The sequence below is a fragment of the Ambystoma mexicanum genome, chromosome 6p, assembly GCF_040938575.1.
Source record: "Ambystoma mexicanum isolate Mex_15411 chromosome 6p, UKY_AmexF1_1, whole genome shotgun sequence".
Taxonomy (NCBI): domain Eukaryota; kingdom Metazoa; phylum Chordata; class Amphibia; order Caudata; family Ambystomatidae; genus Ambystoma; species Ambystoma mexicanum.
In genome coordinates, this window is record NC_090935.1 from 1083032405 (window position 1) to 1083048546 (window position 16142).

At 41.0% G+C, this 16142-nt stretch overlaps 1 protein-coding gene across 1 annotated transcript in view; it reads right to left on the bottom strand.

Moving 5' to 3' along the window:
- Positions 1 to 16142, bottom strand: part of LRRC2 (leucine rich repeat containing 2) — a 1026596-nt gene that overhangs the window by 730925 nt on the left and 279529 nt on the right. The window lies entirely within an intron of this gene.

Here is a 16142-nt window from a genome sequence, read left to right on the forward strand (position 1 = left end):
ACCTAGAAAAACAAAATTGAAACTCTTCGAAAAGAACAGTAATCTGCGAAATGGCCTGATGAGACCCTGCTAAAAATGAAATAGATTCAAAAACACATCAAAATGTATCACGTAGGACAAACCGGAGGATGTGTGCATGATTCATTAAGCGATCCTTGAAAACTCTATCCATTCCCTTAAATGATTAAAGAAATATGTTCCCACCAGAACACCCAGATGTCAGGATCACTAAATTGACTGCAGCAGGTAAAGGTGACTACTCGCTGGTTCCACTGTGCTGCCTCTGTACTGAACACAGGGGTCGGCAGAGTAACCCAAGCGATATGCCTCCAACTGGATGAAAAGCACCAGACAGAATGAAACTCCAGTCCACAGACATCGATCAGTCCCAACTTGCCTGACAATAGCAGCAGAGACAGCGCATAGAACCACAGAACACAAACCATGATGGTGAAGAACCTGAAGCGTTTGATGAAACAACCATCCTGCTGAAATCCCTTTTGCATCACCAGCTGCTCCCCAGATAGGAAGAAAGTAATCGTCAGTCAAGAAGGTCTGGAAACCCTCCCATCCATCCATTTGAAAGATAAGCAATGCTATAAAATACAGCTTATATTTTGGAAAGGGTAAACACACTGTATATTCTCAAAGATCTGATCCAAGATCCCAGAGCAGAGACAGTCAGCACTGCAAACCCCAGTGGCGCACCTCATAGCCCCATGAACCCGACACTGTGGGCAGTTACCACAGACATTATGTTGGTGCCTGTCCATCTATCACATACTGCCCCAGGCCACCTCGGAGGCAAGGGCCTAACATGATTATGTTGAAGCATAAAACTAGAAGGCCAAGAGGGGTCTCTGCCAACCTTAAAATTGAAACAAAAAGAAAGCAGGAAGATGTCTATGGATTAGGCACCTCTAGCAGGAAACCACTTCCAGAAAGTGCAACTGTTTTTTAAAGCCACTTTAATTTGGATTTTCAAGCAACATTCCCTCCATCTTAATTCTGCATAATCTATGCTTGCATGGCTCAGATATGGATTACATGCTAGCATTAAAGATGCCCTTGGGTAGTGGGTAAACTGAGTCCGAGCCCTTTATGATATTGCACATAACATCCAGTGGTTCGTTTCACTCGGTTGACTTGAAAGACATGTTAGAAAACATAGAAGGATATTGTGGGAGTGCAACAAAAGAAATGCAATCTCGACATGTACTTTCCCTAAACATATTATTCTGAGTCCATGTCACTATGCACAGGCTTAGCAAGTATGCCGCCTCCCAAAACCTACCTTTTTCAAAACTCTTGAACGTGCTATTTTCCAGGGCCACCTGCCTTGGGCAGTACATCAATGATACCTTCATCAGCTCCAATTAGAAATGATTGCACCATGTACCTCCTATCTCTCCTGAATTGCTGCATAATGAAACCCATTCATTTGAAACAGTGAGGGTCACTAAAACATTATACATAATTAGCATCCTGAGGGGAGAGGCAACCAATCAGGAGGCTAGGAACGTGGGCTGATACTGCCGATCTAGCCCACCAGATGGGCGGTTGGCCCGCCCTCATCTCTCCCAACACTCTGTTCCCTTTATTTCCAATCCCTCCTCCCCACTGACCTCATTGCAGCAGCAGCAAGTGTGGCCACATAGCTGCTGCTGCCGCTCCTTCCTCTCTGCCCTATTTGGTCGACAGGGAAATGGAAGTAGGGCTCCCGCAGCATGTTTGCATAATATTTTCTTTCTGTGAATGGAGCGCCGTGAGACGATCCATTCACAGAAAGAAAATACTTTCAATTAGCCCCGTTCCAGTCCATGGGACGGGTGCTAATAGCCTTAGCCACCCGTTCCAGGGGCTGGAATCGGTGGCAACATCCCAGGTCCCTCACTTCTTCGCAATGAATGTTCATCCTAGTTCCCTCACACATTGGAGATAGGTACATCACTTTCCATTACCTGATATGAAAAGAAAGACACGTTTGTCACATCACTGACATCCGCCTAGCAATACACAACTACGCATTCTTCCTGAAAAGACTCTGAGATGTTCTTACTAAAACAACACAACATACAAAACTGATGCTAGTGTACAACATCCAATTACCGTCTCATTAATTGTTCATGTAATTATTGTGCAGACTTCAGTCATAAAAGCAGTGCAACTGTAAATGGAAAAAAATGAGACATGGTTTGATAACTATGCAGTTTATGAATTCCTTAATTGAGCTGTTGAAAAGTAGCCGTTCTCTAGTGGGAATTAATTTCCATGCGTTTGTCTTCCATTTAGCATTTCCTAATCTTTGGGGTTTTTCATGAAACCCTGGATAATACTTAATCATATTTTTGTTGGTATTTATTCTGCAACCATCCCGATGGTTTGATGCTCTGGCATTTCAATGGAGAAGGTTACAGGAAAGCTGGCTAAGATAGCGAAGGAAGGGTCCGTAGAGGATGCCTTTTTCATCACAACAAAGGAATAGGACAGTCATCTGTAGAATTTGTGTTCTAAATATTAGTTTCCCTGCCTTTGTGTTCTTTGTGCTAATTTCTAACTTTTCTGCTCTCCTCTGCACTTAGTATCACACGTTTTCCTAATCTCTGTTCTGACAGTGAGCTCGGAGTAAGCAAACAGTGGTAAAGAAAAATGACAATACAAAATAGTAAAAGTGAAACATTTTCTACATCAATGGGCAAGTGTTAACTTTATGTAGAAAGGCAAACTACATGTAGGTCTTCTTTCTGGCAGAGAGTGGTTCTATCAATCAGAAGAAAAGTTCTACAGAAGTTACTGTGGTACGGTCACTTACATTTATGATTGATCCAACCTCATCAGTAAGTCTGCCCAAATAAGTTCAGCGAAAACCCCAGTCACCCAAAATCCAACTGCATTTAAGATTCTCTCAACCTCTTGAAATTGAAATTTGGGGGATCGACTTCAGACAGCCAGAGACTTTTTTTTCTACAGAAGAAGGAGTCAGACTAAGGTGTTTATTCAAAGTAATAATAAATCAAATATCTAGCCCTACTGCTATGAGGGTAATTCCCTACCTAACAAAACTAAAATGAAGGGTGCTCGTCAAAGTCCAAACATAAATAGTCATGGGGGCAAAGACTGGGAGGATACGAATTGGGTGTGGGACACAGCAAGAGACTACACCATACTACAATGGCGGCTAATATAAAAGTGCTAACATGGAATGTCAGAGGGATGGGCACCGACATGCGCAGGAACCGGATCAGATCATTATGGATGAGGAAAAAAGTCTCCATAGTGCTATTGCAGGAGACCCACCTCGATGCTGATAGAAATAAAGTGGTAGGGTACTGGGGGGAGCCAGGGCTTTGGAGCAAAATATTCTAAGTATGCACGGGGTGTGTACACGTGGATCAGTGACACTGTACCATTCCGCCTACTGACAAAGGTGGCTGACACAGAGAGGAGATATCTGATACTCAGGGGAAGTATTGAGCAGTTGGAGGTCTGCATAGTTAACTCCTACCTTCCTAATTGCGGGACCCCAGCGTATTTGTACGGGCTGAGCCTGAAACGGACCCCTTACCGAGATTGCTTTTTCATTTGGGGGGGCGACCCCATACTTGACAGGTCTAACCCACAAACTTTGCTCGAGTATCGGGGATCTTCTTTAACAAAGGGAAATCCTGCATATTTCCATTAGTGGGGTTGGCAGGGAAGAAGGAGGTAGACCTCCCCGAAGTTGGGCTGCGGTGGCAGCAGCCATCATTTAGATACCTGGGGGTGAATGTCTGGCACACACCTGTACTGATGCACGAAGGTAACACTGAACTGGCAGTAAGGGGACTCAGGATGTCCATGAAATTCTGGTCTAAATTGCCGCTTTCAGTGATGGGCAGTGTTGCCATCCCTAAGATGATAGTATTGCTGAGGTTTTTGTATTTCTTTCAAAATGTGCACTATTATATCCCAGCCTCTTTCTTCCTTCTAGTGGAAAAGTTATTAAACAAGCTTCTCTGGGGTCCAACAAGACATAAGCTGTCTCTGACCACACTCATGCTGCCGTATAAGGCGGGCGGGGTTAAGTTACCAGATCTCGAGAAATAACACCTGGCAGCACAACTCAGCTTCGTGGCCAAGTGTTTGCAGATGAGTACACTTCAGAAACAAAGCTGATATGAAAGCTGGTAGCGCCTGCACACCTAAAAGAAATGCTGTGGGTCCCGCAGAGGTGCCTGGGCAGTACCACAATGATCGTAATGCTAGGAAGGAGGGTTTGGGGTAGGGCCCTGCAACTGTTGAGACGAGAACACCCCTACTCACCTGAAACTCCGATTGTAGCTGATGTCTGCGTACTCAGAGCAGACTTGGCAAGGGTGAGGCAATGGGAAAGATGCAGTATTTACACCTGGGGGACGCATACGGGGAGGGCATTTTCAGGGAATTTGACATGATGGGTGAGAAAGAGGGGCTGCCCAAGGACCAGTTTCTATGGTATCAGAGGATCAGAAATGTGGCAAGGAAGAAATGGAAGGAATGGCCAGAGGAGCCAATGGCAGACCCAATATTAGCGGTACTTCACAATCTAGGTGATGTATGGAGGCTGGTGTCCAGAATCTATGGTGAGTTGCTGGATGGGCATAACCCCAACGGTGCAGTGTTGAAACAGCGGTGGGAGACAGATCTGGGGATTAGCATAATGGAGAAGGAATGGGAGAGGAGAGGATCCTGATGTATCCCCGGGAAGTATCACGAAATGCCAGATTCAGGTTGATCCAATTAAACAGCTTGTATAGGACCTATGTGACACCTAGCAGAATAGCTACATTTAGCAATAGAGCACACCCGTTATGCCCTTGGTGCGTTTCAGAGGAAGCCGGAATGCTGCATATGTTTTGGGGGTGCCAGAAAAAACAACGCTTCTGGGCCAGGATAGAACCGTCCTGTAGACAGGCTGGGGTAGTAAGGTATGCATGAACACCGAAAGAATGCCTCCTGGGAGCTTACCCAAGAATAAGTAAACTTAGACATGTGGTCAAATTTATGGATATGGTACGTATATTGGCCAAATGAATCATTGCAATGTTAAATGTTAAATGTTAAAGGTATTTGTACCGCGCACCGTCACCAACGGAATTGGTCGTTGGCGCTCAGGCGGATCTGTAAATGATAAAGGTGGCATGGGTTAGTAGGTTGAAGAAGGGAGTAGGATAGTGAGAGGAGTGGTGTGCTGTTGGCAGCTTCAACTCAGTATACACCGGGGGCTGAGCTTTGGTACGGGTATCGGATCGGAGTCAGTCTGCGTGTGCTGTTGTTCCGGTTTATGTGTTGTTGCAGTGTTGTGAAGTGCGTGCGGCTTGTTGTGCGAGAGATGGTTGTGTGAGTTTTTTGAGTGAGATAGGTATGCAGAGTTTGAGCTTATATAGGTTAGTGGGTTACCTGACCTTTACCAATGCTAGCACTCGTAGTTCTGAGGAGTGTGGCACTTGTTGGCCCTCTAGCCCTCACATTCCCATCTATACGCGGCGCAGGCCAATGTTTAGGGCTCCATACAGGTGTCATGTCATGGAATACAGTGGGGGGGCCACATTATGCCAGATGGCACAGTGAACTGGAACATTGGACAGGGGCAGAAACCAGAGTATGGGGGGATGGAATGTCCGAGACTGAAGGGGATGCGAGCCCTGCATATGAGGCCTATAAAACTTTGATCTGGGACATGTTCCACCCATCAGATGACAAACCCCCTGAAGACGCAGAACTCACGCTCAGCCATCTATGACCCACTAAGGATTAGAACATTGAAACAAGGAACCAAATAGTCAATCGCATGCCTCCAACAAGTGCAGTGCACCCCTGCACCTAAAAACCTCCCTAAGAGAAAAGTTGAGTGAACCTATGCAGAATTGTGCTTTCCACAAACTGCAGGAAAAACAGTCTTTTGGACATATATATATATATTCAGTGAAAAAACTTTGTTAAAGGGTCGTTATGGGTCCAAGTAAAACCGAAAAACCCTTGAAATTCGCCAGTTATGGTAAGCTAAGCAACCATAACTCGCGCCACCACCGTGCACTGCTAAGACTAACACCCAGGACATCAAAGATGACATCACAAATGTCATTCACAATAGTGAAGCTAATGGTACACACTTTACAATATAAACCATTTAAGTGTTATTATTTTATATATATTTAACATAAACTGTTATGGTAAACATGCTTGACAGCTTAAAAGAAAAAATTGATTTATTATTGAGCAATTTTAATAATTTGAAAACTTTTGTTGAGGATCCTTTTAAAAGAAAAACCTCATACCATTGTCCCACATGTACATGTACCCCCTCACCATATCCCAGTCAATTATCCCCAAACCCTCTCCATAATTCAAAACGTTTTGATGAGACTTCCATCCCTTCTTCACCTGATATCAATCATGTTGAAACCCCTAATTCTCCTGTTTTTGTTTCTGTTTCTGCCTCACCTTCTCTGTCATAAATTATTAATATATGTGAAATAAAGTTAAATGTTTATATTGTGTTGTAATTACTTCCCATTTTTTATTTTTTTAAAAACAATGTAGATGTCCGCGGACAGCGCGGGTGTTCTGAAATGTTCGTAAATAAACGAAAATGGAGGTGTCCTAATAAAGAACACTATACCTGTCCGTACTGTTCGCTACCAAGTTGAAACTGTTCTAAGAACACAAGCGGTGTCCTGAAATGTTCGTAAATAAACGAAAATGGAGGTGTCCTAAAGAACACTATACCTGTCCGTACTGTTCGCTAGCAAGTTGAAACTGTTCAAAGAACACAAGCGGTGTCCTGAAATGTTCGTAATTAAATGAAAATGGAGGTATCTTAAAGAACACTATACCTGTCCGTACTGTTCGCTAGCAAGTTCAAACTGTTCTAAGAACACAAGCAGTGTCCTGAAATGTTCGTAATTAAACGAAAATGCAGGTGCCCTAAAGAACACTATACCTGTCCATACTGACTGTTCGCTAGCAAGTTCAAACTGTTCTAAGAACCCAATTGGTGTCCTGAAATGTTAGTAATTAAACGAAAATGGAGGTGTCCTAAAGAACACTATACCTGTCTGTAATGTTCGCTAGCAAGTTAAATGTTCTAAGAACATAATTGATGTCTTGAAAAGTTTGTAATCAAATGAAAATGGAAGTGTCCTAAAGAACACTATATCTATCTGTAGTGTTCGCTAGCAAGTTTAAACTGTTCTAGAACATACGCGATGTCCAGAAATGTTCGTTTGATGTGTGACGCACTTTTAATTAATTCAGGACCCGAACACTGTCCGTAGAACATCAACATGCGCAAACCAATGTCCATGCATTTGGTGTCAGGCGGACAGGAGCTTCCTTCGCTGACCTTTTCGCGAAGGGATCATGTGACCGCACCCATGCTGGTCGCGTGTTCTGAATGCAGACACTGTTTGTGTCCCTGAACAATTTAAAAGTACATTTTCGAGTAATCCACAATATTGTTCCATAAAAACTCATCATGGCACAAGTCCCACATGGTAATCCTGAGTTTCTACATATCTTTTGAAACTTTTTGAACCCTTTTTGTGTTCGATCTGTCCGCGGACAGCGCGCATGTTTGTGAACCGCGTACAAGCACCCCTATAAAAGACCACGCCCTAGAGCTTATTCTCATTGTGTTTCTGGCTATTCTTCAGAGCACAGCCATTTCTCCAGCAACTTGCTGATTCCACCATCGAGATGGCATCCCTGGCTGCAGAACTGCCACCTGGTGCTGCACCTGCTTCAGCACCACCCCCACCCCCTCCACCACCACTATCTTCCCAAGGGCCTGAAGAGGGGAACAGGAGTGAGGATGCAGAGGAGGAAGAAGAGGATGACGAGAATGAGGTAGAGGAAATCCCTACTACCCGCACTAGACGTGAGTCTTGGGTGTGGTGGTTATTTTCCATTTATGGGAATGGTCCTAAGGCTCGTGCGAACCGTGTTATCTGCAATGAGTGCAAAATGATACTCGGTCGCGGGAAGCACGGTTCGTACAGCTTTGGGACCACGACCATGAAGCGACACCTGAGGTAATTTCACTCTGGGGCTATTTGCAAGGTTGTACCTTGCGAAGAATGTAGTAGGTGGATTTCCTCTACTTCATCCTCTGTTTCTGATCCTGTCACCACAAGGCCCACCTCTGTGGGACAGCGTCTTCCTCAAGCTGCCTCACAGGCCATACAGAATTCTGATGACCCTTACCTTTCGAGGGTCACAGTTGTATGTATGTACTGTGACACAGTACTGTGCAGGGGGGAGCAACTTCGGAGTGCTTTTGAGACTATCATCTCAGAGCACGAGAAGACCTGCTCACTACCCAAATAAAACCCACTCTACATCTTCCTCTCTCAGCTCGCCCTTTCTTATCCCTGTGGTTGGTGTCCCCCCCTTTACCCTCCTTTCCCCTCCTCTCCTAGTGTGTCGTGTCTAAAAAACCAAAAATAAATATAAAATTACAAAAATCAGAGCCGCCTTTCACAGTTAAAAAATAGAAGTGAAGATAAATAAAGCAGGGCCCTTTGTATTTCTTAAAAGTCCACGGACAGTTCGCGAACATTAAAACAATTGGGGTGCTACCCTATTGTTACCATTGCATTTTTCTCTGGGAGGAAGTGGTGGCTCTGAAAAGAGCCTTTGGGAGGTGTTTGTATGTCAAAAATTATAAATACTTAACACCTACTTCAAAATGGATGCTGTATTTCTAAAAAAGGTTGCAGTGCATTTTGTACATTTCTCAGAAAAATCTGATTGCCAGCATAAGTAAGATGGACTCCATCTCTGCGAAAAATGTATGTACTACGAAACATAATATTTTCATTGTGAAAAGAGGACATGCCAAAATCTCTTAGAAATGCACAAACAGCCTTATTAACATTGCGCCTTGCTTTTTCCATTTGTGGACCAAATGAAGAAGAACAAAGCCACATTTGTCTCTGTGCAATCCATGAAAATATTACTTGAGAATTAGGAAACATGTCTATGACGTTCCCAAGTCTTTCTTTCATAGCAAATTGCAAAGAAATTCCAGACACATGTCCTAAACTTTTCCCTCCACAATGAATTACAATTATGTCTGGATGTTGCTTTGTTTCCAAAGTAGCACAGAGAGGTAGCAAGTCCAACCACTTCATTCCACATACTACATGCCAGTGTACTTCCACATGTGGAAATCCAAGATCTACAGCTACTCCACAGCTTTGTGCATGCACCTTCAACCAATGTATCCACGAATCTCCCAAAATCCAAACAATCTGTTTTCTGAAACACAGAGCCATAGCTATCTGTTGTTCTCTCAGCAAAAAGAGTATCGGAGAAACTCTCTCCTGGCACAACACACCCACTCAACTTTCCTGACCAATCCCTTTCACTGCTCATTCTCATTTGCATGACATCTGAACCCAAAAATCCCCAGATGTAACCCCTGATGTCCGTGAACTACAGCCATGTCCGCGAACATATCGTAACATGAACAGCCCTTCTACTATTTCCACTTCACTCTCTGTGCCATTCCCTCATTGGATGTAGCTAAGAAATCACATGACCATGCACCAATCACATTCAAGACCTCTACATCTAACTGCATCATCATAGATCAGCACTGCAAATGTACTGTGAATCTCAATGAGTACAAGTGTCATATCATTGGCAAGCACCATCTACAAGAAATACTGTACAAGTCTCCAAGATTTCTACTTGCAGCTCCATGCAAATCCATATGCATGAACACAAACTACAGGTATGCATATTTTCTTTACAGTACATGAACACATTTTCAAACTGACTTTTAGCTTGTGTAATCTGTAAAATGAATCTACTGTCTTTTTCCAATTTCCTAAAATCAACTATCACTTATAAACCTTTATACTATTTACTTTCTTAATACACACACTATCAAATCATGTTAAACTAACATTTTTTAAATGAAATTTATAGACTACATATATTGAAACAAAATTGCATGCATGCACACTATGTTCCAATCTCAAAAAATAATACTTATACAATTACATTTTTTATTTATTTATTTATTTGATTACTTTAATTTAAGCATGACATTAAGGCACTTTTACCTAGAACAGCTTAGTTACAGAAATGGTGGTATTCAGTGGTACATTATGAATTTCACAAGACATACTAAAGATATGTTGTTTGTTACAGTTACTCATTGCAATACAATTTGTTCATTAAGAACATATCATATGTATTGAACTGGTGCGACGTATCTTATGTGATTAAGATAGTTTTAATGGTTTTAAGGAAGGCGCTGAGGATTTCAATTAAAAAAATCAATATCTAAATTAAAAACAATGCTATATACAAACAAAATTACTAATTTGTTTCTTTTACAATTGCAGTGAAGACCATTCTCCTGAAAAGAAGCAGCCGAATTTCAAGAACAAAGAAGAACTAAGAATTAAACTGCTCATTTTAGAAAAAAAGTAAGTAGAATATCACCATAATATTTGTATTATTACTCAAACATACTGTAAAGTTAATTCATACTATTTCTGTGCCTAAAAATAGAGATTGTGCACCATTCTGTCCAAAAATCCCCATGTCTTAAACACTGATTTACAGCCAGAATGGCGCACAAATTCCTACTTTTGGACACACAAATTACCCAACTCAACCGCTAGAATTTTCATATTATAGAACAAACAACTGTTTTTATTGTATACATTAGATTTACTATTTGTACTTCTCCACACCACTAGCTTCTTTATTTCTGTCATCTGAACCTGACTTTAGTAACATATTAATTGAAGAATACACATCCCTACTAGTTGTAGTTCCCAATGCACAATCAGACACCATTACATACATCATCTTACTCAAACACTCATGCACACAACACACATACATTGCAGAACACCCCAACCCATACCTTCTTTATTTTTTTCAACAGACCCTAAAGAATGCCTACCAAAAGTCAAGTCCGTAGAAAGCAACGCAGAAGTAGAGCAAATGAAAATAAAAGTGTCCAACATAAGCATCCATCTCTAGCAGAATTTGTAAAAAAAAGTTCAAACAAAACAGCTAATACAGTCATTTAGTGAAACACAAGAAGTTTCAAGTACACATACTTTGCCTTCTCTATCAAAATGCAAAACAAACCAAAAAACAATTAACAGAAAATCAGCTATCACTACAGATAAAACTACTTCTTTAAATTTTAATATAGTGCAAAGTAAGCATACCAAGAAAAGTATCTTAGCCAAAATGTTCCGTCACAAATTCCTTCAAAATCTTATAAAAACAGGAGAGAAATCAGGTTCAATGCTTAAAACCTATTGTAGGAAATTAATTTTAGAAGCGTTGATAGATAGTGCAAATCTTCTCAAAAGAAAGTTATTTATTTTAGTGTTAAACAAAATGAAACCACTAACAAAACTAATAACTAAATTACAAAAAAGACTTCTCAATAAACGAAATGTCAACAGAAAGAACTTCTTAAGTATCTGCGGAGGTGAATGGAGTCACACTACGAGCACAGAACCATACTTTAATGAAGAAGCGTACAAACAAAAACAAACAAATACAATTGCCATACATAGCAGTGGTCGAGGTTATGAAAAAGTTAATAATACCATAATGGAACAAGAAGTACTCCTTACAAAAATATGCCCTGAAAACTTAAAATTACCCCTCCATTCAACTGAATCAGAACGTCTAGTGTACAAATGGCCATGCATGTCAATATGTAACATTCCTAAACAATATTTCAAGTCTTTGCGCCAATTCCTCAATCAATATGTAAAAAGCAAAGACAAAATCAAAATTAAACTACTGCAAAATATGGATACCTGTCCAGTGCGCAAATACACAGGACTACAAGGACATTCATTGGCCTGCATTACAGGACCTACTTGTAAAACCACCTTACATGATATCAAAAGAATATCAACACATTATTAAACTATAAGAAATCTAGTCTATAAACTGTACTATGCTAAAAGTCCTGCTTTAGCACTAGCAAATTTAAATAACATTCTTCTACATGGTACAGCAAAAAACCTACTTCAAGAAATTGACTATATCCAGATAAAATATTTTGGAAGTGAAAGCCATTTACAAAATGAAATAGCTTTAAACCAAATTAGCAACAATTCTACACATGGCAACCTTTTGCTAAACACATACAAAAAAGAAATACTAAAATGTAAAAGTACATCAGCTGAAGTACCAAACCATGTATGTGTATGTTGCCGCAGAACTTTTTATAAACGTAACACGAAAACTGTAGACCTATCATATAAAATAGAAGACAATGAAGATTCTAAATGGTTTGAATTAGCTCTCTACCTTGTAGCAGAAAACAAATACGAAATAAGTGACCCCTTAATACTTTGCAGTTACTGCACTACAAAACTTGACAACAACCAAACTCCTTCACATGCTATCACAAATAATTTGGCATTATACCCACTACCAAAACCCCTACAACAACTTAATTTATATGAGAGCATCATAATTCAAACAGTACACCCATTTCAAGCAATAATACGCCTTCAACCAAAAACAATAAAATTACCTCCCTCTGAATTGGTAAAAGGCATTCGTGGGAAAGTAGTTTATTTACCATCAGATCTAAAAGAAAATGTGCATACTCTAGGAGTGCAACATCCAATGCAGCAATCTTTAATTGTCTTTGTAAATGGAGTACCTACAAAAGACAAAAAATATGGCAACAGCTGGTAGATTTACATAAAGTTAGACACGCCTTACAATATCTTAAAGAGAATAATGAATATTACAAAGAAATTAATATTGAAGAAAACTTGAAAGATACAACTGAAATAATTCAAGAAACACAAGAAGCTGGTCAATTTGAGCTACTAGATCCTGCTACAATATCAAATACTTTAGACCATTATACAATTCATCCTTTGCACTCTAATGACACCATAGAAGATGCACTGGTAACATACCAAATGCGTCAAACAAAAGGATCACCAATCAGCATATGGGAAAAAAGTATAGAAGCACGTGCTTTTCCTCTACTCTTTCCTACTGGCAAAGGAGGAAGGTATGATGATAGACCTATTCAAATATCAGCTTCAGAATACCGCTCATTACGGATGTATTCTGAAGATCCCAGATTTAGACAAAATGTGGAATACATATTCCACCTACTCTTTGAAAGTGAACTAGCAGCTTTATGTTACGGAGTTGCACACATATTAAAATCAGGATCCCACTTTCAAAATATGACAGCTACACAATTATTACAAAAAGTGCAACAAAAGGATGAGGTTTTAAATCAAATATTACAAATCTATTAGCAAATATGCGTGATACTAAAGAGTACTGGTTTCAACGTCACAGAGATGTACGTTGTATGATCAGAAACCTTGGCCCACCCACTTGGTTTGTTACATTAAGTTGTGCAGAATATGCATGGGAAGATTTACATGATTTCCTACGCATATCAAATAAAAACAAAACAAACATAGATATACTAACACCAGGAGAACTTTGTTCTTTGGATCCTGTTAATGTTTCAAGATATTTTCACCATCGCTTCAATGCTATGCTACATTTTATTTGTAATAAAACTGTTCCTCCCCTTGGAGAAGTGCAACACTTCTTTTGGAGAAACGAATACCAAGCCAGAGGAGCACCACATATCCACATGCTTTTATGGATTAAAGATGCTCCTAAATTTGGTCAAGACAGTGATGCCACTGTTTTACAGTTTATTTAAAAATATGTCACTTGTGAAATTCCATCAGAATCCACAAATAGTGATCTTCATGCACAAATTTTACAATTTCAAAGACATAAATGTGGCAAATAATGTTGTCGCAAATACAAAAACAAACGGAAATACTACACCAAATGCCGATTTGGTTTCCCTAGACCAGTTACAAATACAGGTCAAGTGAACAACCTCATGTCTTCAGTTAGACATAGTGTTAAAGGTAAGTCACCTAAAAATGCATATTACATAAAAAGAAAAGAAGAAGAAAAATGTATCAATGATTATAATGCAATCATTGCCCACTTATGGAATGCAAACATAGATGTGCAGTACATTGCAGACAATTCTACTGCAGTTGCACGATATGTCACAGCATACATGTATGTTGGTACACTTTTTGTATGAGGTGCAGAACAAATAATGTATTTCTATTATTTTCACACAGAAATGTGTAGTACTTTGGACTGGCTGGAGGAGAATTTTCCACATGGCGAAATGTCGGAAGATAGCGATAATAATGGTACACACTTTTAATAGTCAGTACTTTATGGATACTTAACATATATATATTTATTTTTAACAGACCAGGAAAAAAATGAACAAAGTCCACCAAAAGACACAGTGGAAGACACCGTAAAATGCATAGAAGACAAAGTGGACATGCTAAAAGAGAATTTTAACGGGTTAAGGCAATTTGTGGAAGACCACGTCAAAGGAAAAATAAGATACCACTGTCCTACCTGTACCTGTCCCCCTTCTCCATTTGCCAGTGAACTATCCCCAAACCCTGAAGAACAACAAACGTTTCGACGGAACTTCCATCCCTTCACCCCTTCACAACGAGCCTGTGGAAACCCATAATTCCCCTATATTTGCTTCAGTGTCTGCTTCCCCCTCTCTCTCTTAATTGCTGTATATGTGTTTAATAAAAGAAATGGTATGTTACTTTTAATGGAATTGTGTGCGTCAATTTTCTTTTTTAAAAAAGAGTTAAAATGTCCGCGGACAGAGCGCCTGTTCTGCCTGTCCGTAATTAATAAAAAAATGGATGTCCTAAAGGCAATACACCTACCCGTACCATTTGCAACCAAGATGGAACTGTTCTTAGAACACACCAGGTGGCCGGGATGTCCGTAAATGAACAAAAGAGGAGTGTCCTAAGGACACTATACCTGTCTGTACCGTCCGCAGCGAAGATGGAACTGTCCGTAGAACAGGCGCGGTGTCAGGCATGTCCGTAGTCAAACAAAATGGAGGTGTTCTAAGGACACTATGCCTGGCCGTACAGTCAGCAGAACATCTACACACATGCGTACCACACCCGTAAGTCCTGCGAACATCGCGCCTGTCCGGAACTGTCCTTCTCACTGTTGTCACACTTTTAATTAATTTCAGGACCCAAACACTGTCCGTAGAACACCCACGTGCATGCGCACAACCGTTCCTGTGCATTTGGTGTCCTGCGGGCACCCATTTCCTTCGTGGATGTCTTCACGACTTCATCATGTGACCGCACCCACGCTGAGCGTGTGCCCTAATTTCAGCACTTTGTCTGCTTCTGCAACATTTCAAAAGAATTTATTTAGACAAGGCAAATTATTTTACAATACAAAATCACCATTTCACATGTCCCAAACAATGGCCCTAGCTTTCCACATATTGGTTGGAACTTTTTCAACGCTTTTGAGTGATCAATATGGTCACAAGGCACACCCCTCCACCCCTATAAAAGGCCACACCCCCGAGCCCATCTTCATTGTACTTCTGGCGATTGTATATTGAGTTTTGCTGCCTTTAGTGCTCTAGTGGAGATTATCTCACCAACCCTAATGGCATCCATGGCAGCTGTTGCTACATCAGCCTCAGGCACCACCCCCAAACCCTCCACCGCCACCACCTCCCCAAGGGCCTGCAGAGGTAAATACGCGTGAGGATGTAGAGAGCGAGGAAGAAGAGGATGAAGAGAATGAGGTGGGGGAACTCCCTACTACCACCACTCGCCGGGAGTTGTTTACCGTTTTTGGTAACGTACTAAAAGCACGTGCAAACCTGGTCACCTGTAAAAAGTGCAATTTGATGCTGAGTCGTGGGAGACCTGGTGCGTACAGCTTTGGTACGACAACCATGAAGCGACACCTAAGTTCGTTCCACGGTGCGGACATTCGCAAGGTGGTACCATGTAGGTGGTTCCATGTAAAGAACATAGTAGGTTGAGTTCCTCCACAGCATCCTCCGTGTCCGATCCTCTCTCCACAAGAGACACTCCTGTGGGAGAGCGCATCCCTCCAGCTGCCTCACAGGCCATTTGCGATGCTGTGCACCCTTACCTTTCGAAGGTCACAATATTGTGTATGTACTGAGACGCAGTACTCTGCAGGGAGGAGAGTCTTCGAAGTGCTTTCGAGACTTCGGTCATGTG